The sequence below is a fragment of the Mobula hypostoma genome, chromosome 2 (genome assembly GCF_963921235.1).
Source record: "Mobula hypostoma chromosome 2, sMobHyp1.1, whole genome shotgun sequence".
NCBI classification, from domain to species: Eukaryota; Metazoa; Chordata; class Chondrichthyes; order Myliobatiformes; family Myliobatidae; genus Mobula; species Mobula hypostoma.
The window spans coordinates 34,516,183-34,540,237 of record NC_086098.1 but is presented as its reverse complement, the minus strand read 5'-3'; the positions used below and the strand labels follow the sequence as shown (position 1 = coordinate 34,540,237).

The 24,055-nt window shown below is 43.2% G+C and overlaps 1 long non-coding RNA gene across 2 annotated transcripts in view; it reads left to right on the top strand.

Annotated features, from left to right (window-relative positions):
- The window catches only part of LOC134358521 (uncharacterized), a 28,800-nt gene extending 5,413 nt beyond the window's left edge, over window positions 1–23,387 (top strand). The window contains exons 2-3 of one of the 2 annotated variants that reach the window (XR_010020887.1): window positions 17,454–17,588; window positions 22,928–23,387. This is a non-coding gene — a long non-coding RNA (uncharacterized LOC134358521). Of the gene's footprint in view, window positions 1–17,453; window positions 17,597–22,927 lie in introns of both variants that reach the window. The other variant, XR_010020886.1, reaches the window with a different exon arrangement.
- Window positions 23,388–24,055: the final 668 nt, after the last annotated feature.

The window sequence follows — 24,055 nt, the reverse complement described above, 5'->3', positions numbered from 1 at the left end:
ATGTCCAGGCATGTCCAGACAGGTAACCCAGTTACAACCTACATATATGGTTTACCACAGGACCGTTGAAAGGAGACCATGGCTGTGGAAGAGACTACACTCAGCCAGAGCTGACAGTTAATGAGTCTCCTGTTTTGAGCTTGGATGAGCTTTGGCAGCGACATTTCAAGACAGATTCTCCTGAATGCAGTCAAGAGGAACAATCTGGCTTGACAAGAGAAGATTGCAATCCAGGGTAGACTGCTTACCAAAAGAGGGTAAACATTGAGATTTCATGTCTCCTGTGTCCTGATGGCATGCAGTTGTAATTATTCTAGTATAATGATTAGGGGATGTAAAGTAGGAGCCTTGGATCTGTTCTCCATTTGCATTGTATTCTGCATTGCCTGTTCATTAAAACAAGAGAAAGGACTGACAAGTTGGTTTTGATTTACAGTGGCATTACTATCACCACGTCTCTGCCATTAAAGCCCAAGGGAGCACCACAGACCTGAAACTCAAGTGGTCCAACCACATAAATGACACAGGTACCACATCAGTGGCAGGGTGTACGGTACTGATTGACTCTCCTCCCAAAACTACAAAGCCTGTTCACTTTCTACAAGATCTCCACCTTCCTGGAATGCAGCTCTAACAACTCTTAAAACCTTGAAGATATTGAGGATAAAGCAGCCTGCTTGACTGATGTCATATAAGCCATCCTAAGTATTCATTTTCTGCACCACCAGTGTAAAGTGCCAGCAGTGTGTATTATCTACAAAATGCACTGGCCTATCTCATCACGTTCACTCCAACAGAATCCCTAGAACCTACGACATCCACCACCTAGAAAAACTACAGCAGAAGGCACATTTGAACTCCACAATCTGCAGGCTTCCATTCAAGTCGCGCAATACCCTGCCCTGGAAATATATTGTTATTTCTACACCTTTGCTTGGTATGAATCCTGAAGCGATCTCCCCTTCAGTCTTGTGGGAAACATGCAGCAGAATCACCGGAGTAGCTCTCCGCCACCTGCTCAAAAGCAATTAGAAACAGACAGTACATGCTAGCGAACATAGAACGTAGAACAAGTCAGCACTATACAGGCTCTTCGGCCCATGATGTTGTGACAGTCTTATAACCTACTCCAAAATAAATCTAACACCTCCCTCCTGCATGGCTATCCATTTTTGCTAAGATTCTCTGAAATGTTTCTAATATATTTGCCTCTACCACCACCCCTGGTAGCACAATCCATGCTCCCACCCCACTCTCTGTGTAAAAAACCTCCCTTTGCCATCCCCCTGTATACTTTCCTCCAATCGCCTTAACATTATGTCCTCTTGCATTAGCTATTTCTGCCCTGGGAGAAAGGTGCTGGCTGTCCTCTCTATCGATACCTCTTATCATTGCCTCTCATCATCTTATATACCTCTATCAAGACACCTCTCATCCTCCTTCACTCCAAAGAGAAAAGAGCTAGCTTGCTCAACTGTCCCTCATAATACATTCTCTCTAATCAAGGAAAATCTGCACCATTTCTAAAGCTTCCACATTCTTCCCATAATGAGGTGACTAGAACTGAACACAACACTCAAAGGTTGGCAATGCTGCGTTTCCCCAATGCCATATATTTTATGTCATAAAGACAACTTCAATAGACAGCCAAAAATGAGATTGGAGCTAAATAAGTGGTCAGCTGTTCCTATGCAAGAGACACCAGGACTCTGTATATCTTAAGTTTTGGGCTTCATTTGGATAAAACTGTCAAACTATAAAGCAAATGTCTCTTGGATGTGTAGTGTTCAAGTGCTGCATCTGTTCTCTGTCCCATTTAACACCATTGTTAACTCATACAACATGATTAAAGATTTGGCTTGTATCCTTTGAGATTACCATAAGACAATAAGACACAGGAGCTGAATTAGGCCATCTAGCCCATCTAGTCTGCTCCAACATTCAAACATGGCTGATCCTTTTTCCTTCTCCTCCATAATCCCAGTTCCCGGTCTTCCTGTAACCTTTAATGCCATGTCCAATCAAGGACCTATCAATCTCTTAAATACAATGCCTTAAATACACCCAACGACCTGGCCTCCACAGCTGCCTGTGGTAACAAATTCTACAAATTCACCACCCTTTGGCTAAAGAAATTTCTCCGCATCTCTGTTTTGAAACGGTGCCCCTCTACCCTGAGTCTGTGCCCTCTTGTCGTAGACTGTCCCATCATGGGAAACATCCTTTCCACATCTACTCTGTCTAGGCCTTTTAATTTTCGAACGGCTTCAATGAGCTCTCTGCCTCCCCCCCCCCCCCCATTGTTCTGAATTCCAGCAAGTACAGACCCAGAGCCATCAAACGTTCTTCGCATGATAACACTTTCATTCCTGGAATCATCCTTGTGAACCTCCTCTGGACCCTCTCCAATGCCAGCACATCCTTTCTAAAATGAGGAGCCCAAAACTGTTCGCAATACTCAAGATGAGGTGAGGCCTCACCGGTGACTTATAAATCCTCAGCATCACATCCTTGCTTATGTATTCTAGACCTCTTGAAATGAATGTCAACGTGGCATTTGCCTTCGGACTCCCAAGTCCCTCTGCATCTCAGATTCCTGGATTTTCTCCCTGTTTAGAAAATAGTCCACACATTTATTTCTGCTACCAAAGTGCATGACCATGCATTTTCCAACATTGTATTTCATTTGCCACTCTCGGGCCCATTCTCCTAATCTGTCTAAGTCCTTCTGCATCCTACCTGCTTCCTCAACACTACCTGCCCCTCCACCAATCTTTGTATCATCTGAAAACTTGGCAAAAAAGCCATCTATTCCATCATCTAAATCATTGATATACAGCATAAAAAGAAGTGATCCCAACACTGACCCCTGCGGAACACCACTCGTCACTGGCAGCCAACCAGAAAGGAATCCCTTTATTCCCACTGGCTGCCTCCTACCAATCAGCCAATGCTCTAGCCATGTTAGTGACTTTCTTGTAATACCATGGGCTTGGTAAGCGGCCTCATGTGTGGCACTTTGTCAAAAGTCTTCTGAAAGTCCACATATACAACATCCTCTGCATCCCGTTTATCTATCCTCCTTGTAATCTCTTCAAAGAATTCTAACAGGTTCATCAGGCAGGATTTTCTCTGAAGGAAACCATGCTGACTTTGTATTATCTTGTCCTGTGTCACCAAGTACTCCATCACCTCATCCTTAACAATTGACTCTAACATCTTCCCAACCACTGAGGTCAGGCTGTTGGTCTATAATTTCCTTTCTGTTGCCTTCCTCCTTTCTTAAAGAGTAGAGTAGCATTTGCAATTTTTCAGCCCTCTGGTGCCAAGCCAGAGTCCAATGATTCTTGAAAGATCATTTCTAATGCCACCACAATCTCTAACGCTACCTCTTTCAGAACCCTAGGGTGCAGTTCATCTGGTCCAAGTGCCTTATGTACCTTTAGGTCTTTCAGCTTTTTGAGCATCTTCTCTCTTGTGATAGTAACTGCACCCACTTCTCTTCCTTCACACACTACAACATCAGGAATACTGCTAGTGTCTTCCATAGTGAAGACTGATGCAAAATACTCATTTAGTTCATGAATTAGCTCCTTGTCCCCTGTTATTATTTCTCCTGCCTCATTTTCTAGTGGTCCTACATCCACTCGCTTTTCTCTTTTATTTTTAACGTACTTGAAAAAAACCTTTTACTATCCACTTTGATATTATTTGCTAACTTGCTTTCATATTTTAACTTTTCCTTTCTAATGATTGTTTTGTTGCTCCTTGTAGGTTTTTAAAAATCTCCCAATCCTCTATCTTCCCACTAATTTTTGTTTTGTTGCATGCCCTTTCTTTTGCTTTTTCAATAGCTTTAACTTCCCTTGTCAGCCACAGTTGTACTGTTTTACCATTTGAGTATTTCTTCAGTTTCGGAATACACATATCCTGCACCTTCCTCATATTTCCCAGAAACGCACACCATTGCTGCTCTGCTGACATCCCTGCCAGCAGCTCCTTCCAATTTACTTCGGACAACTCCTCTCTCATACCACTGTAATTTCCCTTACTCCACTGAAATACTGCTATGTCAGACTTTACTTTCTCCCTATCAAATTTCAAGTTGAACTCAATCATATGGTGATCACTAGTTCCTCAGGATTCTTTTACCTTAAGCTTCCTAATCAGCTCCAGTTCATTACATAACACCCAATCCAGTATAGCTGATCCCCTAGTAGGCTCAATGACAAACTGCTCTAAAAAGCCATCTCTTAGGCATTCAACAAACTCACTCTCTTGAGATCCATTACCAACCTGATTTTCCCAATCGACCTATATGTTAAAATCTCCCATGACCAACATAACATTGCCTTTTTGACTCACCTTTTCTAATTCCTGTTGTAACCTGTGGTCCACCTCCAAGCCACTGTTGGGAGACTTGTACATAACTGCCATAAATGTCCTTTTACCCTTGCACCTTCTTAAGTCAACCCACAAGGATTCAACATTTTCTGATCCTATGTCACATCTTTCTACTGATTTGATGCCATTCTTTACCAGTAGAACCACACCACCCCCTCTACCTACCTTCTGATCCCTCCAATATAACGTGTAAGCTTAGACATTCAGCTCCCAACTACAACCATCCTTCAACCACGATTCAATGATGGCCACAACATCATACCTGGCAATCTGTAATATTGCAACAACATCATCCACCTTATTTCTTATCCTACATGCACTTGGGTACATCACCGTGAGTACCATATTTGCTCTCCTTTCTGATTCTGCATCCCTAATGTTCTGATACTCAGCCTGTTGGCTGAAACTAAATCCCATCACCTGCCTGCCCTTCCTGACAGTCTGAGTGCACGCTATCTTTACTTTTTTACCATCCGTCTTGTCCTAAGTCCCTTCAGTCTGGTTCCTGCCCCCCTGCCAAGTTAGTTTAAACTCTCCCAACAGTTCTAGCAAACCTGCCTATGAGAATATTGTTTCCCCTCAGGTTCAGGTGCAACCCGTCACTTTTGAACAGATCATACCTCCCCCAGAAGAGATCCCAATGATCCAGGAACCTGAAGCCCTGCACCAGCTTCTCAGCTATACATTTATCTCCTAAATCATCCTGTTTCTACCCTCACTGGCACGTGGCACAGGCAGCAATTCAGAAATTACTATCCAGGAGGTCCTGCTTCTCAGCTTTCTATCTTGCTCTCTAAATTCTCTTTTCAGGACCTCATTGCTTTTCCTTCCTATGTCATTGGTACCAATACATTACATTACATCTCTTCAAGAGCAGAGAGATGGTCTCTTCTACCAATACTATCTTCAACTGCCACAGGTGGACTGGTGAGGAAGAGGTCAAGCCAGTTTATCCTTTGTGCAGCTCAAAGCATCTTCTGGTCAGGATTTATACTAGCACTCAATCAGTGAACTGAAGTAGGGAGTGTGTGGTTGTCCAGTTTAGGGAGGCATACGCCTTCATTAAATAAAAGTAGATCACCTTTCAGTCAGTAGCTTGTGCATTCATTGTCTGGCTTGTGCATCTGCTTCATGTGGGAACCTTGGAATTTAATCTGACAGCAGTAAACTCCAAGAAATCAGCATGAAAGATTGCCACTGGAAATTCGCCAGTTACAAAGGTACAACTGGGGCCAATTTGTCTCCCTGATAATCCTTGGTTGTTGACATTTAAACAATGTGCCTATTTTACAAGTTGCAACTGTAATATCCTGAAATATGCTTCCTTTGTGTAGGCTTAGGTAAAAAAAAGCTTTAGCTCTTAGAATAATTTTACATGTAACAAATCAGAAATACTTGGAAAAAATCAGGGGAAATTGCCTCTTGTGTTATCACTGCAGGAGACCATCAGAATGTCAGAACTATTGGCAGGGATAAGATCAAATGTACAGAGGTGGAATACAGAATTATCGACTTCATATGAATAATTATTATCATTGTAATACCTCTTCCTAACACTCTGCAGTTATTTGCAGTTTCCATAGCATGGAAAATGCATATTGTGCACTTTAAGTAAAACAGAAATATATATAGATCTGTTCTGGCCTTAAGATCAAAGGTGGTTAATTATACGTTCACAGAGCCTGAATGTTGTACCACTTCAACATAACAGTACAGAGTTTAGGGAACAGCATCGAACTGTACTGTTCATTCTGTAGGATTATGGCCACGCATACAGGGCATTGCCTATGCAGTAATTTATCATGTTATTAACTACCTGCAATACTATAGAGGCAGAATCTGATTAAACAATAACATGAATCATACTGTGCAAGGAATTCAGTTCTTTGTGCTCCAAAATAATGGAAGGTGACAAAGGATTTAAAAAGCCTCAAACTGTGTCAACGGAAGCACTAGGACAATAATGCAAAAACTACAGGATCTGGAACAGGAAATATCGAATATAGGTTTTCTCCGTAGAAATGCTAAAGAAATTGCTGATAAAAGTGGGTCCAATATCACTAAGTTCCGTAAGTACACCACTTCATGTAACTACTCTATATGATTTATTTTGTAACACACGGATGCATTAGAAAACATTAAATTATAATTGAAGTGTTCTGTAAAATCTAGTGTGTTGTGAAACTGTGAGGAAGGACAGGCATAGAAACATACTTTATACTTTATACTTTATTGTCGCCAAACAATTGATACTAGAATGTACAATCATCACAGTGATATTTGATTCTGCACTTCCCACTCCCTGGTTTACAAATATTAAATATATAAAATATTAAAAATAGTAAAAATTAGTAAATATTAATATTTAAATTATAAGTCATAAATAGAAAATAGAAAAATGGAAAGTAAGGTAGTGCAAAAAAACCGAGAGGCAGGTCCGGATATTTGGCCCAGATCTGGGTCAGGATCCGTTCAGCAGTCTTATCACAGTTGGAAAGAAGCTGTTCCCAAATCTGGTCGTACGGGTCTTCAAGCTCCTGAGCCTTCTCCTGGATGGAAGAGGGATGAAAAGAAGTGTGTTGGCTGGGTGTTAACATTAAGGCATCCGTTAGTCTTGCGAGACCATGGATCTGCGCCTGGAAAGTCTTCACTCTCCAGGACGCAGGCCTGGGCAAGGTTGTATGGAAGACTGGCAGTTGCCCGTGCTGCAAGTCTCCCCTCTCTATGACACCAATGTTGTCCAAGGGAAGGGCAAGGGCCGATACAGCTTGACTCCAGTGTCAAGCTGAGCAATGTGTGGTTAAGTGCCTTGCTCAAGGACACAACACGCTGCCTCGGCTGGCCTAGAGCTCACGACCTTCAGGTCGCTAGTCGAATGCCTTAACCATTTGACTACGTGCCCACTCCATAGAAACAGAGAAACATAGAAAACCTCCAGCACAATACAGGCCCTTCGGCCCACAAAGCTGTGCCGACCATGTCTTTACCTTAGAAATTAGGCAGATGATAAGGCAAATAGATTATGTGACAGCATTAGGGTATCTATTTCCCTTCAGGAAATGGGAATGTAATGGAGGTACACTAAATTGATTCCAGGGATAGAAATTTACTCTATAAGCAGAGACTGAGCAAACTGAATATAGAAATTTACAAAATTCTTACAGTGCTCGTGGAATGGAAACAAGGAGAACGTTTCCTCACAATAAGCAATCTAGAAACTGGGCCACAGTCGCTGAATAAAGGGAAAGCATGTTGGATGCTGATCAGGGGAAATATTTTCAATGAGACAGTCTATTTTCCAATGATCAAATGGAATTTCTAAAGCTCAGATAACTCTTCTGCATTGGTCAAGAAGACTAGACATTCATCTTCCAGCTCTTCTACACAGAATATGCTTTATAGACTAAATGCATCAATAAGATGCATACTTAGTGGGAAGAGACCCAAGATGGGCTAGGAAGGTGTCAAATAGTTTTGAGCTGAGAAGATCCAGCTTTTCACTGCACTATTTCAGCATAAACAGCAATCAGAATCAGGTTGAATGTCACTAACATTTGTCATGTTATTTTGTGGCTGGAGTACAGTACAAAATATGCAAATTTACTCTAAATTACAATAAGAAACTTTAAAAACGTGCAAAAAGAGAACAAAAAGGGAGGCACTGTTCATGGGTCTGTTCAGAAATCTGATGGCAGAGGGGAAGGAGCTATTCCCAACACACTGTCAGATGCTGTTCAAGCTTCCCTGATGGTATCAATGAGAAGAGGGCATGGCCTGGATGGTGAGGTTTCTCGTGAAGGACACTCTGGTCTGACAAAGCGGCCATTCAGAGAATGGGCATTGGTGACTGGGATCACAACTCTGTGAAGCGAGAGCAGATTACCACTCCATTGCCCCATTGTCACTCTGTTGAAGTGGTGCCTCAGCAAGATGCGAGGTAGATTGTTGTGATGCCTATAAGCTTGTTTGAGCACTGATATTCATAGCCATCGATAGTCTCAGTCAAGAATTACGTAATAGCCCGTGTAGCTTCCAACACAACAACCGTGTCGGGAGATTTTCGACTGGCTTTGGGAAATAATACAGGATATTTTATCTTCCCAAAACACACACACACTTGGATTGTTGCATCAGGAAGTATATTTAAATACACTTTATCACAATAATTGTGCTTAAAAGCAGCACCAGAAAACACAAAACAACTTCACAAAAAAATTATGCGTAATTTGAGTAAAGTGTCCAATCGAAAGTTTTAATTTGAAGCACACTCTCAAAGAAGGATCCATTCATACTGAACTTTTTAATATCATAAGATGCTTCAAAACAGGTTGTAACGATCTCTGAAGCATTGTCACTCTAATAATCTAGGAAATGCGACAGACAAATTGGACATGCCAAGATATTAAAACACAGCAGACAATAATGACCAGATAATTTGTTTTAGTGAACACGAGGAATTCTGCAGATGCTGGAAATTCAAGCAACACACACATCAAAGTTGCTGGTGAACACAGCAGGCCAAGCAGCATCTCTAGGAAGAGGTACAGTCGACGTTTCGGTCCGGAACCCTTTGTCAGTACTGCAGAAGGAAGGAGCAGAGGCTCTATAAAGAAGGTGGGGGGAGGGTGGGAAGGAGAAGGCTGGTAGGTTCCAGGTGAAAAACCAGTAAGGGGAAAGACAAAGGGGTGGGGGAGGGGAAGCAGGGAGGGGATAGGCAGGAAAGGTGAAAGAGGAAAAGAGGAAAGCACAATGGGTAGTAGAAGGAGGCGGACCCATGAGGGAGGTGGTAGGCAGCTGAGGGAGGGGGCAGAGTGACAGGGATAGAGGAAGGGAGGGGGAGGGAATTACCTGAAGTTGGAGAATTCTATGTTCATACCAAGCGGCCGGAGACTACCTAGACGGTATATGAGGTGTTGCTCCTCCAACATGAGTTCAGCCTCCGCTGATTGGGGAACCGCTTCGTCAAGCACCTCTGCTCCGTCCGCCACAACAGACAGGATCTCCTGGTAGCCACCCATTTCAACACTGCTTCCCATTCCCATTCAGATATGTCCATACATGGCCTCCTCTACTGCCATGACGAGGCTAAACTCAGGTTGGAGGAGCAACACCTCATATACCGTCTAGGTAGTCTCCAGCCCCTTGGTATGAACATAGATTTCTCCAACTTCCGGTAATTCCCTCTCCCTCCCTTCCTCTATCCCTATGTCACTCTGCCCCCTCCCCCAGCTGCCTACCACCTCCCTCATGAGTCCGTCTCCTTCTACTACCCATTGTGTTTTCCCCTATTCCTTCTTCACCTTTCCTGCCTATCACCTCCCTGTTTCCCTTCCCCCCACCCCTTTATCTTTCCCCTTACTGGTTTTTCACCTGGCACCTACCAGCCTTCTCCTTCCCACCCTCCCCCCACCTTCTTTATAGGGCCTCTGCCCCTTCCCTCTACAGTCCTGACGAAGGGTTCCGGCCCAAAACGTCGACTGTACCTCTTCCTAGAGATGCTGCCTGGCCTGTTGCATTCACCAGCAACTTTGATGTGTGTTGCTTGTTTTAGAGAAGTTGTTTTTGTGAAAACTACTTGCTGAGACACCTTACAGAATTCCTTTAACCTAGTCACAATAGTACAATGAATTTTTCATTTCCACGTGAGAGTATTAACTTAAGAGGGTCTGCCAGAAGTGCATACGGCTGGGCGATCTGGAGGACCATGTAAGGAATCTGAAGCAGCAGCTGGATGACCTTCGACTCATAAGGGAGAATGAGGCAGTCATAGATGAGAGCTACAGGGAGGTAGTCACAGAACAGGCTGTCAGAAGCAGGTCGTTGGGTGACAGTCAGAGGGGGGAAAGCGAAGGTGAGCAGACAGGTAGTGCAGAACACCCCTGTAGCCATTCCTCTGAATAATAAGTTTACCGTCCTGGATACTGTTGGTGGGGACGACCGACCAGGTGTGAGCCACGGTGGCAGGGCCTCCAGCACTGAGTCTGACCTGGTGGTGTAGAAGGGTGGGACGGAGAAGAGGAGAGCTGTCGCCATTGGAGACTCTATAGTCAGGGAGAGCAGACAGGAGATTTTGTGGACGTGAGAAGGACACCCGCATGGTTTGTTGCCTCCTGGGTGCCAGGGTCCGGGATGTCTCTGACCGGGTGCACAACATCCTGGTACGAGAGGGAAAGCAACCAGAAGTCGTGATACATGTTGGGACCAACAACATAGGCAGGAAGAGGGATGAGGTCCTGAAGTGTGAGTTTCAGGAACTAGGCAGAAGGCTGAAGAACAGGACCTCAAGAGTGGCGTTCTCAGGATTGCTGCCAGTGCTACGTGACAGTGATGGTAAGAACTGGAGGAGATGGCAGTTGAATGTGTGGCTGAGGAGTTGGTGCAGGGAGCAGGGTTTTAGATTTTTGGATCATTGGGATCTCTTCTGGGGAATGTGGGACCTGTACAGATTGGATGGGTTGCACCTGAACTTGAGGGGGAGCAATATCCTTGCAGGCAGGTTTGCTAGCATGGATAGGGAGGGTTTAAACTAATTTGCAAGGGGGATGGGACCCGGAGCAATAGAGCAGTGAAAGAAGTGCATGGAGTAAAGCCAGATCTAACATACAGAGAGGCTTTGAGGAAAGAGAAGCAGAATAAACGGTGTAAAGGTAGTAAGGCAGAAGGGCTAAGTGTGTGTACCTCAATGCAAGAAGCATCAGGAACAAAGGTGATGAACCGAGAGCTTGGATACATAAATGGAATTATGATGTAATGGCCATTACAGAGACTTGGCTGGCACCAGGGCAGGAGTGGATTCTCAATGTTCCTGGATTTCAGTGCTTTAAAAGGGATAGAGAGGGGGGGAAAGGGGAGGAGGGGTGGGTAGCAGGATCCTCTTTTGAGTCAGTATGGGTGGAAGTCAGGAACAGGAAGGAAACAGTTGCTCTATTGGGGGTATTGTATAGGCCCCCTGGTAGCAGCAGAGATACAGAGGAGCAGATTAGGAGGCAGATTTTGGAAAGGTGCCAAAATAACAGGGTTGTTATCATGGGTGACTTTAACTTCCCTAATATTGATTGGCACCTGATTAGTTCCAAGGGTTTAGATGGGGCAGAGTTTGTTAAGTGTGTCCAGGATGGATTCCTGTCACAGTATGTGGACAGGCCAACTGGGGGGAATGCCATACTAGATCTAGTACTAGGCAATGAACCGGGTCAGGTCACAGATCTCTCAGTGGGTGAGCATCTGGGGGACAGTGACCACCATTCCCTGGCCTTTAGCATTATCATGGAAAAGGATAGAATCAGAGAGGACAGGAAAATTTTTAATTGGGGAAGGGCAAATTATGAGGTTATAAGGCTAGAACTTGCAGATGTGAATTGGGATGATGTTTTTGCAGGGAAATGTACTATGGACATGTGGTCGATGTTTAGAGATCTCCTGCGGGATGTTAGGGATAAATTTGTCCCGGTGAGGAAGAGAAAGAATGGTAGGGTGAAGGAACCATGGGTGACAAGTGAGGTGGAAAATCTAGTCAGGTGGAAGAAGGCAGCATACATGAGGTTTAGGAAGCAAGGATCAGATGGGTCTATTGAGGAATATAGGGAAGCAAGAAAGGAGCTTAAGAAGGGGCTGAGAAGAGCAAGAAGGGGGCATGAGAAGGCCTTGGCGAGTAGGGTAAGGGAAAACCCCAAGGCATTCTTCAATTATGTGAAGAACAAAAGGATGACAGGAGTAAAGGTAGGACCGATTAGAGATAAAAGTGGGAAGATGTGCCTGGAGGCTGCGGAAGTGAGCGAGGTCCTCAGTGAATACTTCTCTTCAGTATTCACCAATGAGAGGGAACTTGATGATGGTGAGGACAATATGAGTGAGGTTAATGTTCTGGAGCATGTTGATATTAAGGGAGAGGAGGTGTTGGAGTTGTTAAAATACATTAGAATGGATAAGTCCCTGGGGCCTGACGGAATATTCCCCAGGCTGCTCCATGAGGCGAGGGAAGAGATTGCTGAGCCTCTGGCTAGGATCTTTATGTCCTCGTTGTCCACGGGAATGGTACTGGAGGATTGGAGGGAGGCGAATGTTGTCCCCTTGTTCAAAAAAGGAAGTAGGGATAGTCTGGGTAATTATAGACCAGTGAGCCTTACGTCTGTGGTGGGAAAGCTGTTGGAAAAGGTTCTTAGAGATAGGATCTCTAGGCATTTAGTGAATCATGGTCTGATCAGGGACAGTCAACATGGCTTTGTGAAGGGCAGATCGTGTCTAACAAGTCCGATAGAGTTCTTTGAGGAGGTGACCAGGCATATAGATGAAGGTAGTGCAGTGGATGTGATCTATATAGATCTTAGTAAGGCATTTGACAAGGTTCCACACGGTAGGCTTATTCAGAAAGTCAGAAGGCATGGAATCCAGGGAAGTTTGGCCAGGTGGATTCAGAACTGGCTTGCCTGCAGAAGGCAGAGGGTGGTGGTGGAGGGAGTACATTCAGATCGGTGGATTGTGACTGGTGGTGTCCCACAAGGATCTGTTCTGGGACTTCTACTTTTTGTGATTTTTATTAACAACCTGGATGAGGGGGTAGAAGGGTGGGTTGGCAAGTTTGCAGACGATACAAAGGTTGGTGGTGTTGTAGATAGTGTAAAGGATTGTCGAAGATTGCAGAGAGACATTGATAGGATGCAGCAGTGGGCTGAGAAGTAGCAGATGGAGTTCAACCCGGAGAAGTGTGAGGTGGTACACTTTGGAAGGACAAACTCCAAGGCAGAGTACAAAGTAAATGGTAGGATACTTGGTAGTGTGTAGGAGCAGAGGGATCTGGGGGTACATGTCCACAGATCCCTGAAAGTTGCCTCACAGGTAGATAGGGTAGTTAAGAAAGCTTATGGGGTGTTAGCTTTCATAAGTCGAAGGACAGAGTTTAAGAGTCACGATATAATGATGCAGCTCTATAAAACTCTGTTTAGGCCACACTTGGAGTACTGTGTCCAGTTCTGGTTGTCTCACTATAGGAAGGATGTGGAAGCTTTGGAAAGGGTACAGAGGAGATTTACCAGGATGCTGCCTGGTTTAGAGAGTATGGAATATGATCAGAGATTAAGGGAGCTAGGGTTTTACTCTTTGGAGAGAAGGAGGATGAGAGGAGACATGATAGAGGTGTACAAGATAATAAGAGGAATAGATAGAGTGGATAGCCAGCGCCTCTTCCCCAGAGCACCACTGCTCAACACAAGAGGACATGGCTTTAAGGAAGTTCAAGGGGGATATTAAAGGAAGGTTTTTTACTCAGAGAGTGGTTGGTGCGTGGAATGCACTGCCTGAGTTAGTGGTGGAGGCAGATACACTAGTGAAGTTTAAGAGACTATTAGACAGGTATATGGAAGAATTTAAGGTGGGGGGGTTATATGGGTGGTAGGGTTTGAGGGTCGGCACAACATTGTGGGCTGAAGGGCCTGTAATGTGCTGTACTATTCTATGTTCTATTAATCTTGTCTAAAAGACCATAAAGACCATAAGACAAAGGAGAAGTCGGCCATTCGGCCCATCGAGTCTGCTCTGCCATTTTATCATGAGCTGATCCATTCTCCCATTTAGTCCCACTCCCCCGCCTTCTCACCATCACCTTTGATGCCCTGGCTACTCAGATACCTATCAATCTCTCCCTTAAATACACCCAATGACTTGGCCTCCACTGCCGCCCGGGGCAACAAATTCCATAGATTCACCACCCTCTGGCTAAAAAAATTTCTTCGCATTTCTTCACATAAAAGACAGCACTTCAAACACTCGCTCAGCACACCTTTGGAATACCAGTCCAAGTTATTTGCTTGTGTCTGGAATATGTGTCAAAATAAGCAGAGGTCTCCTAAGATTCGGAGTATGATTCCTCTTATTTCTGATTAAGAATTTTACTGTGAGCACATGTTGAACATTCACAAATTTTATATGGTAACAGACTCTAACTCTTTATGCACTTCAATGTATTCTCTGTAGTTCTTAAAAATGGCAAGTGGAAAATTAGGCATGGTGAGAATTAAACCAGCACATCAAAGTATATAATTTCCAATGTGTCCACTGCCCTTAGGTTTCCTCAGTCCCTCAAGTTGTAGGAGATGTGGGGGATATTCCTCTTTGGTATTTACTGAGGAGAAAACCGTGGCTGCTAAAGGGATAAGGGAAACCAGTGAAGATGTTTTAGAGGAAATTCATATTACCCAGAAGGAAGTATTTGCAGCCTTACAGTGCATTAAGGTGGATATATCACTGGGGCCAGACTAAGTGCATCCTTGGACTTTGTGGGAGGCAAGAGAAGAAATCGCAGAGGCCCCTGTGGAGATATTTGCATCATTGCGATCCACCAGCGAAGTTCTGAAGACAGGAAAATGGCTGATGTTGTTTTGTTGTTTTAGAAGGGTAATGAGGACAAGCCAGGAAGCTACAGATCTGAAGTTATTTGAGGGAATTCTGGGGAACAAGATCTACTGCATTCAGATAGACAGAGTCTGATTAGGGGGTGTCAGCATGACTTTGTGCATAGGAAGTTGTGCTTGATGATTTTTGAGTCTTTTTTGTATAGGTAAAAAATATAGTTGATGAGGATAGGGCAGTAGATATTCTGTATTTGGACTTTAGCAAAGTTCCCTCTGGTAGGTTGGTCTGACACGTTACATCCCATAGAACCTAGAGAGAACTATTTAGGTGGATTCAAAATTGATTTGGAAGCAGAGGGTAGTGGCTGTAGGTTGTTTCTCAGAATGTACACCAGCGTCCGGTGGTGGGTCGTAATACTTGTTATTTATATAAATTACTTGGATGCAAATGCACAAGCCTTGATCAGTAAGTTTGTGGATGATAGGAAGTTAGTTTTTGCTAGAGAGGAAGATTATTGTTGACTACAGGTGCATCATGATCAGTTAAGGAACAACTAATTGATTTTATTATGGATAAGTGTGAGGTGATGCATTTTAGAAAATCAGATTGGCACAGGACTTGTACTATGAATGATACGGCATGAAAGATTGTAATGAAACAGAGGGACCTGGGAGTACAAGTGTGTGGTTCAATTAAAGAAGAATCATAGGTAGACAGAGCTGTGAAAAAATGTTCAGACAATGAGTATGGGAGTTGGAACATGATGTTGCAATTGTATAACTTGTCGGCATGTGGCCAAGTGGTTAAGGCATTGGACTAGCGACCAGAAGGTCGTGAGTTCGAGCCCCAGCCGAAGGAATGTGTTGTGTCCTTGAGCGACGACACTGGTGCCAAGCTGTATGGGTCCTAATGCCCTTTCCTTGGACAACATTGGTGTCGTGGAGAGGGGAGACTTACAGCATGGGCAACTGTTGGTCTTCCATACAACCTTGCCCAGGCCTGCACCCTGGAGAGTGAAGACTTTCCAGGCGCAGATCCACGGTCTCGCAAGACTAACTGATGCCTTTTTTTTATAACTTGGCGGAAAGACTGTGCCTGTGCTTGGAGTATTGTGAACAATTTTTGTCACCCTGTTAGAGGAGTAATGTGGTTAAACTGGAAAGAGGGCAGAAAAGTTTTACACAGATCTTACCCACCAGTGTAGGAGAATGAGGGGCAACCTTATAAAGCTGTTTAAACTCATGAGAGGCTGAGATAAGGTAGATGGTAAATCCTCCCCGGAGACAAGGGATCCAAAAGCATTCTTTTTTAAAATAACTGCACATAGACAGCATAGTCCAAGCTAAAATTTCCCAGAAGATTTCATATTGGATCTTTATTAAGAGTATATAAGGCTTGACTTCATTCTGGGTATATTCAACAATGATAGGAGGTGCTGAGAAATGGTTCTTTGCACTAGCACATGCCATTTATTGCAGAGCTCGATGAGCATTCTTTAAATATCTGAACACTTTGCAATGAATAATGATTACATTACCTTGGTGTGATTAATATCCAGTGTCACCTACAGTTGTATATGAGAGCGTTAATTTTTAAAATGTATGACCTTTCAGAAACTAAATCCCAATTATTATTAATAGCCCTTATATTGTTAATGTTTGTGGGTTTTTTCTAAAATTATAAGCTTAAAGTCAATACCAAATAAAAGCTTACTATGGACTGACCCTCCTCTGCCCAGCTAGACTGATCTCGATCTCACTTACACAAACCTCTGAAGATGGTTTGATTTTAATTAAAAGATTTTAGCTCTCAATGTTGATCAATCACCACTCTGTTTTAAGAATACTGATGGTGAAAATAGGAATATAAATATTGATTATATTAATCCTGATAGAGATTATAGAGGGACTTTTGTAAACACCACCTTTGATGTGTCATTCTTCTTCAAAGGTCATCCCAAGGAGCGATTATTGATTCTTCCAGATTCTGAGGTTGCTTAGCAACAGTACTAAACGCATCTGATCTTAGTTATAAATGGGGCATACAGACAGAGCAGCAAATTAGGCATACAATCTCAAGATTATATTTAATAAAATGGTTTATTAGTGTCGCATGCACCAAAGTACAGTGGAAAAAATTTGATTTGCATTCTGTCCTTACAAATCAATTCATCTCATTGGTATATTCAGGCAGTACAAGGGAAAGCAATAGCAGAATGCAGAATGAAGTGTTACAGTGTCAGGGAAAGAGCAGTGCAGGCAGATGGTAAGGAGTAAAGCCATAACAAGGTAGACTGTGAGCTCAAGAGTGTGTTTTATCGTATAAGGAGTCCATTCAGTAGAATTGTAACAACAGGACAGAAACTGGATTTTGAGTCTAGGTGTTTTCAGGCTTTTCTACGCCTGCCCAATGGGAGGGGAAAGAAGAGAGCACATGTGCTGTGGGTGGGGTCTTTGATTCTGCTGGCTGTTTCACCGAGGCAGTGCGAAGTGTAGACGGAGGCCACAAAGTGAGGGTTGGTGGCCATGATGTGCTGGACCATGTCCACATCTCTGCAGTTTCATGCCGTCATGGGCAGAGCAATGTCCATATCAAGCAGATATGCAGATAGGATGGTTGGTGTGGTGCATTAATAAAAACTCCTTTTTTGGAACTGTCTCCTTTAGTAAGAATTGTCTTCTTTGTTGTCTCCTTGTTTTTAGGAAAGTGCTGAAAGAGTGGTAATCAAACTCGGAAATTCAAGATTCTACAGGTGCTGGAAATCTGGAGCAACACAGAAAATGCTGGAAGAACACAGCAAGTCAGGCAGCATCTACACTTGCTGACCACTTTATTAGGTGCACCGGTACATAGAAACATAGAAAACCTACAGCACAATACAGGCCCTTCGGCCCACAAAGCTGTGCCGACCATGACTTTACCTGAGAAATTACCTAGGGTTACCCATAGCCCTCTATTTTTCTAAGCTCCATGTACCTATCCAGGAGTCTCTTAGAAGACCCTATCGTATCCGCCTCCACCACCGTCGCTGGCAGCCCATTCCATGCACTCACCACTCTCTGTGTAAAAACTTGCCCCTGACATCTCCTCTGTACCTACTTCCAAGCACCTTAAAACTGTGCCCTCTCATGTTAGCCATTTCAGCCCTGGGAAAAAGCCTCTGACTATCGACACAATCAATGCCTCTCATCATCTTATACACCTCTGTCAGGTCATCTCTTATCTTCCGTCGCTCCAAGGAGAAAAGGCTGAGTTTACTCAACCTATTCTCATAAGGCATGCTCCCCAATCCAGGCAGCATCCTTCTAAATCTCCTCTACACCCTTTCTATGGTTTCCACATCCTTCCTGTAGTGAGGAAACCAGAACTGAACACAATACTCCAAGTGGGGTCTGACCAGGGTCCTATATAGCTGCAACATTATCTCTCGGCTTCTAAACTCAATCCCAAACACCCTCATTACCTCTCGGCTCCTAAACGCAATCCCACAATTCATGAAGGCCAATGCATCGTATGCCTTCTTAACCACAGAGTCAACCTGCACAGCTGCTTTGAGTGTCCTATGGACTCGGACCCCAAGATCCCTCTGATCGTCCACACTACCAAGAGTCTTACCATTAATACTATATTATGCCATCATATTTGACCTACCAAAATGAACCACTTCACACTTACCTGGGTTGAACTCCATCTGCCACATCTCAGCCCAGTTCTGCATCCAATCAATGTCCCGTTGTAAACCTCTGACAGCCCTTCACACTATCCACAACACTTCCAACCTTTGTATCATCAGCAAATTTACTAACCTATCCCTCCATTTCCTCATCCAGGTCATTTATAAAAATCACGAAGAGTAAGGGTCCCAGAACAGATCCCTGAGGCACTCCACTAGTGACCGACCTCCATGCAGAATATGACCCATCTACAACTACTGTTTGCCTTCTGTGGGCAAGCCAGTTCTGGATCCACAAAGCAAAGTCCCCTTGGATCCTATGCCTCCTTACTTTCTCAATAAGCCTGCCATGGGGTACCTTATCAAATGCCTTTCTGAAATCCATATACATCTACTGCTCTACCTTCATCAATGTGTTTAGTCACATCGTCAAAAAATTCAATCAGGCTCATAAGGCACGACCTGACATTGACAAAGCCATGCTGACTATTCCTAATCATATTATGCCTCTCCAATTGTTCAAAAATCCTGCTTCTCAGGATCTTTTCCATCAACTTACCAATCACTGAAATAAGACTAATTGGTCTATAATTTCTTGAGCTAACTCTACTCCCTTTCTTGAATAAGGGAACAACATCCGTAACCCTCCAATCCTCTGGAACCTCTCCCGCCCCAATTAATGATGCAAGGATCATCACCAGAAGCTCAGCAATCTCCTCCCTCACCTCCCACAGTATCCTGGGATACGTCTCGTCCAGTCCCAGTGACTTACCCAACTTGATGCTTTCCAAAAGCTCCATGACATCCTCTTTCTTAATATCTATATGCTTGAGCTTTTCAGTCCACTGTAAGTCATCTCTACAATCACCAAGATCCTTTTCCATAGTGAATACTGAAGCAAAGTATTCATTATGTACCTCAGCTATCTCCTCCGGTTCCATACACACTTTTCCACTGTTACGCTTGATTGTTCCTATTCTCTCACATCTTATCCTCTTGCTCTTCACATACTTGTAGAATGCCTTGAGGTTTTCCCTAATCCTGTCCACCTAGGCCTTCTCATGGCCCCTTCCGGCTCTCCTAATTTCTTTCTTAAACTCCTTCCTGCTAGCCTTATAATCTTCTAGATCTCTATCATTACCTAGCTCTTTGAACCTTTCATAAACTCTTCTTTTCTTCTTGGCTAGATTTACAACAGCCTTTGTGCACCACGGTTCCTGTACCCTACCATCCTTTCCCTGTCTCATTGGAACATACCTATGCAGAAATCCACACAAATATCCCCTGAACATTTGCCACATTTCTTCCATACATTTCCCTGAGAACATCTGTTCCCAATTTATCCTTCCAAGCTCCTGCTTGATAGCCTCATATTTCCCCTTACTCCAATTAAATGCTTTCCTAACTTGTCTGTTCCTATTCCTTTTTAATGCTTTGGTAAAGGATTTGGAATTGTGATCACTATCTCCAAAATGCTCTCCCACTGAGAGATCTGACACCTGTCCAGGTTCATTTCACAATACCAGATCAAGTACCATCTCTCCTCTTGTAGGCTTATCTATATATTGTGTCAAGAAAACTTCCTGAACACACCTAACAAACTCCACCCCATCTAAACCCCTTGCTCTAGGGAGATGCCAATCGATATTTGGGAAATTAAAATCTCCCACAATGACAACCCTGTTATTATTACACCCTTCCAGAATCTGTCTCTCTATCTGCTCCTCAATGTCACTGTTGCTATTGGGCGGTCTTATAATAAACACCCAGTAAAGTTATTGACCCTTTCCTGTACCTAACTTCCACCACAGTGACTCTGTAGACAATTCCTCTTTGTACACCTGCTCATTAATGCAAATATCAAATCGACCAATAATGTGGCAGCAAATCAATGCATAAAAGAATGCAAACATGGGAAAGTAGGTTCAGTTGTTCAGACCAAACATCAGAATGTGGAAGAAATGTGATCTAAGTGACTTTAACTATGGAATGATTGTTGGTGCCAGACGAGTGGTTTGGGTATCTCGGTAACTGCTGATCTCCTGGGATTTTCATGCACAACAGTCTCTAGTGTTTACAGAGAACTGTGTGCAAAAAAACAACAAAAAAAATCCAGCGTGCAGCAGTTCTGTGGGAGTTCTCAGTAACACCTTGTTAATGAGAAGGGAATGGCCAGACTGGTAGAAGCTGACAGTACCCCAACTGTGGTGTGCAGAACACCTCCAAATGCAGGATGAAGGGTCTCGGCCTGAAACGTCAATTGCACCTCTTCCTAGAGATGCTGCCTGGCCTGCTGCGTTCGCCTGCAACTTTGATGTGTGTTACTAAATGAAGTCACCACTTTGTGTATGGAGGCAAATCAATAGATGTTTTGAGCTGAAACTCTTGATCAGAACTGGAAAGGAAGAGGGCAGAAGCCAGTATAAAAGGAGGAGGAGGAGCAGCACAAGATGGCAGGAAATAAATGAGCCCAGCCGAGAGGGGTAGGTGGCTGGGAGAGAGGTGGGGCGGGGGGAATGGACAATGATGTGAGAAGCTGGGAGTTGATAGGTAGAAGAGGCAAAGGCCTAAAGAAGAAACAATCTGACAGGAGAGGAGAGTCGAACAAGGAGTAAATGGAAGGAGGTGAAGAACCAGAGGGAGGTAATGAGTAGGTCGTGAGGGTGAGGGACGAGAAGGGAAAGGGTAATGGGGCTACAGGAATGCAAGAAAATCAATCTCAGGGTTGTATATTGTGACACATACGTGCTTTGATAATACATATAGTTTGAACTTTGACCATAGGGCAGAATTACACCATTCGACCCATCAAGTCTGCACCATCTTGGCTGATTTATTATCCCTTTCATTCCCATTCTCCTGCCTTCTCCCTATAACCTTTGATGCCCTTACTAATCAAAAACCTATCAGCCCCCACTTTAAATATACGCAATGACTTAGCCTCTGCAGCCGCCTGTAGCAATGAATTCCACAGATTCCACAGATTCCCATCTCTGTTTTAAAGGAACCTCTTTCTGACACGGTGCCCTCTGGTCTTAGATTTCTCCACTATAGGAAACATCCTCTCTCCACCCACTCTCTCTATGCCTTTCAATATTTAACAACTGTCCTATCTGTCCTCAGAGCAGCACCTGAGCCGAAAATCCTCTTGACCACACTGACGCCATAAAAATGAAGTCTTGACCTCCCATTCCCTCTCCTGTTCTACCAGTTTTGCTTGGTCCATTATTTGACAGAAAGTGATACCTTGGCATGGCATTGCACCTCATTATCTACCTACACTGCATTTTCTCTGCAACCATAACACTATAGTCATTGTTTATTATAGTATTAAGTCATTGTTTTTCCCTTTGTACTACCTTAATGAACTTATGTTGTGAAATGATCTGCATGGATGGCATGCAAATCAATGTTTTTTACTGTATCTTGGTACATGTGCCAATATTGAACCAGCTACTAATTATCTATTACCCACCAGTCTTATGCCTAAAGCACCTGTAAAATACACTTTCTTCATTTATTGCTCTTTGTAGAATCATTTCAAATTCTGATTTCTAGTGCAAAGTATGGAATCTAATGGAGATTCTATTATAAATCTATTTCCATTATTATTCTTCAATGTGCTATGAAATATTTTGAAATATATTTCCAAAATTTGGTTTACCAGCCTAATGTACCATTAAAATGAAATCTTGCTTATGAATCAAAAATTAATAATCTAACATTTCTTTTTGATTGAATGTATTCATAACATCGATCTCCCATTTTCATGGATTATTTATTTTGATAATTTTCCACATGGATCAGCCAAATTTGATTTTCAAATTATAAACATGATTTTAATTCAATCTGCACAATCTTCATTTTTATGTTTGTAAACAGTAAAGACATCATTGTTGCAGAACCGTAACAAAAATAGAGAGGTTGCTCTGCTGTCTAGCTTTTCCCTTGAAACTAGGAAAATTTTGCGGAAAAGTGAAAACATCCTGCTTTGAAATCTGGCAGCCTGTGTTATCTTTTGGTACAGGAAGGAAAATGTGCCTTTTACTTTAATTAACTTGATATAATAATACATTTTCTGTCACGCTAGAACATCGTTCAACCAATTTAACCAAACTATATGTTCGTGCTTATCTATTTTTAAGAAATTTTACAAAACTCCGTAAATTTTCTCTCTGGAATAGTAAATGATCTTTTTTACATCTGGAAACATTTTAATGTTTAAAATAAATTAGCTTCTTACTTTTACAATGGTAATAATATGAAAAGCAAAGACGAATGATATATGTAGAAATCATAGTTTTAAAGCTAAATCAAATCAAATTCAAGTTTTATTATCATTCAACCATATTCCTGGTCAAGATGGTGCCTGCATGCCACACTCCTTTGATCAACATCTTGGGGATAGGTCATGAAACCATATATTTCACATGTTTTACGTCTCTTACATTTGCTTTACATCTTGAATGTGATTCTGGAACTGTCGGCGCCTGTGATTTGCAGCTTGGAGATTGTTTGGTGGTTGCGGCGCTCTGCAGTCTCCCAGGTGATTCCAGGAGTCAGAAGCAACGTGCGAGAACCTCGAGGCAAGAAGGTTGCGAGCTGATGGTCAAATCCATTTCGCTGATTAAAGCTTCCGTTGTTTGCCAACTAAAGTGTCGAGGGAGATTGAAACGCCGGCTGCCTGCCTTTTTATCGCTGGGGGTTCACTCTCCTGCCAAAGAGGGAGACTGCCTTTTTATTGCTGGTGAGATCACTTTGCCATGGAGAGGGGAGAATATTGCCCAAGTTTTTTTTGCATTTTGGATGTGGACTTGCACTTTTTTCAGTCTTACGGTTTTGTTTTTGTTTTCTAAGTTTTTCACCCAATCTTTCTCGTTTTTTTTGTGTGTGTGCATGGGAGGGGGATTTGGGGGTCAATGTGCCTGTCGCATTTTTTTGTTTGTTTTTTTTGTGCAGGGAAGAGAGATTTGGGGTTTGATAATTGTGCTGCCATTCTTTTCTTTATTGGTCTTGTGGCTATCTGGAGAAGAAGAATTTCTGAGTTGTATGATAATAATAAATGAACCTTTTAACCTTTGCATACAGCCGAATGAAACAGCATTCCTCTGGGACCAAGATGCAAAACATACACAGCACATTCAAAATAGCAAGGATAAAAAACATAGTCATGCAAAAAACACCTATACAGCTCAGGACCCTCCGTAACATGTGCTGAAATTTGATGGTGTAATTCTCTGCAGTGCACAGTCAAACATACGCATGCAATCCAGCCTGTCATTCCACTATTCGAACACTGGAGGGCAGCACTGACAGGAGAGGCCAGTCTCCAAATGAGCATGGACGCCATATTGCATCACCTCCGGCGTCTCCTCTCCTGGACAGAAGCAGCAGACTCCTTACATCCCGCAGCTTGAGGCTTAGTCCTCGCTACAAACGAGGCTACACAGCTCCCCTACAGCCTGTCATGCCACTAAGCAAGGGAAACAGGCCTGCAGCATCTTACATTGTCAATGTCCAACAGAGTCTTGCAATCGCAAGAGAAATGTCCAAGACAATCACCCGTGGAGACACTGCACATTGCCTTTGCGCACTAACTCCGATGTCTTCAATTAGTAGGCAGCAACACGG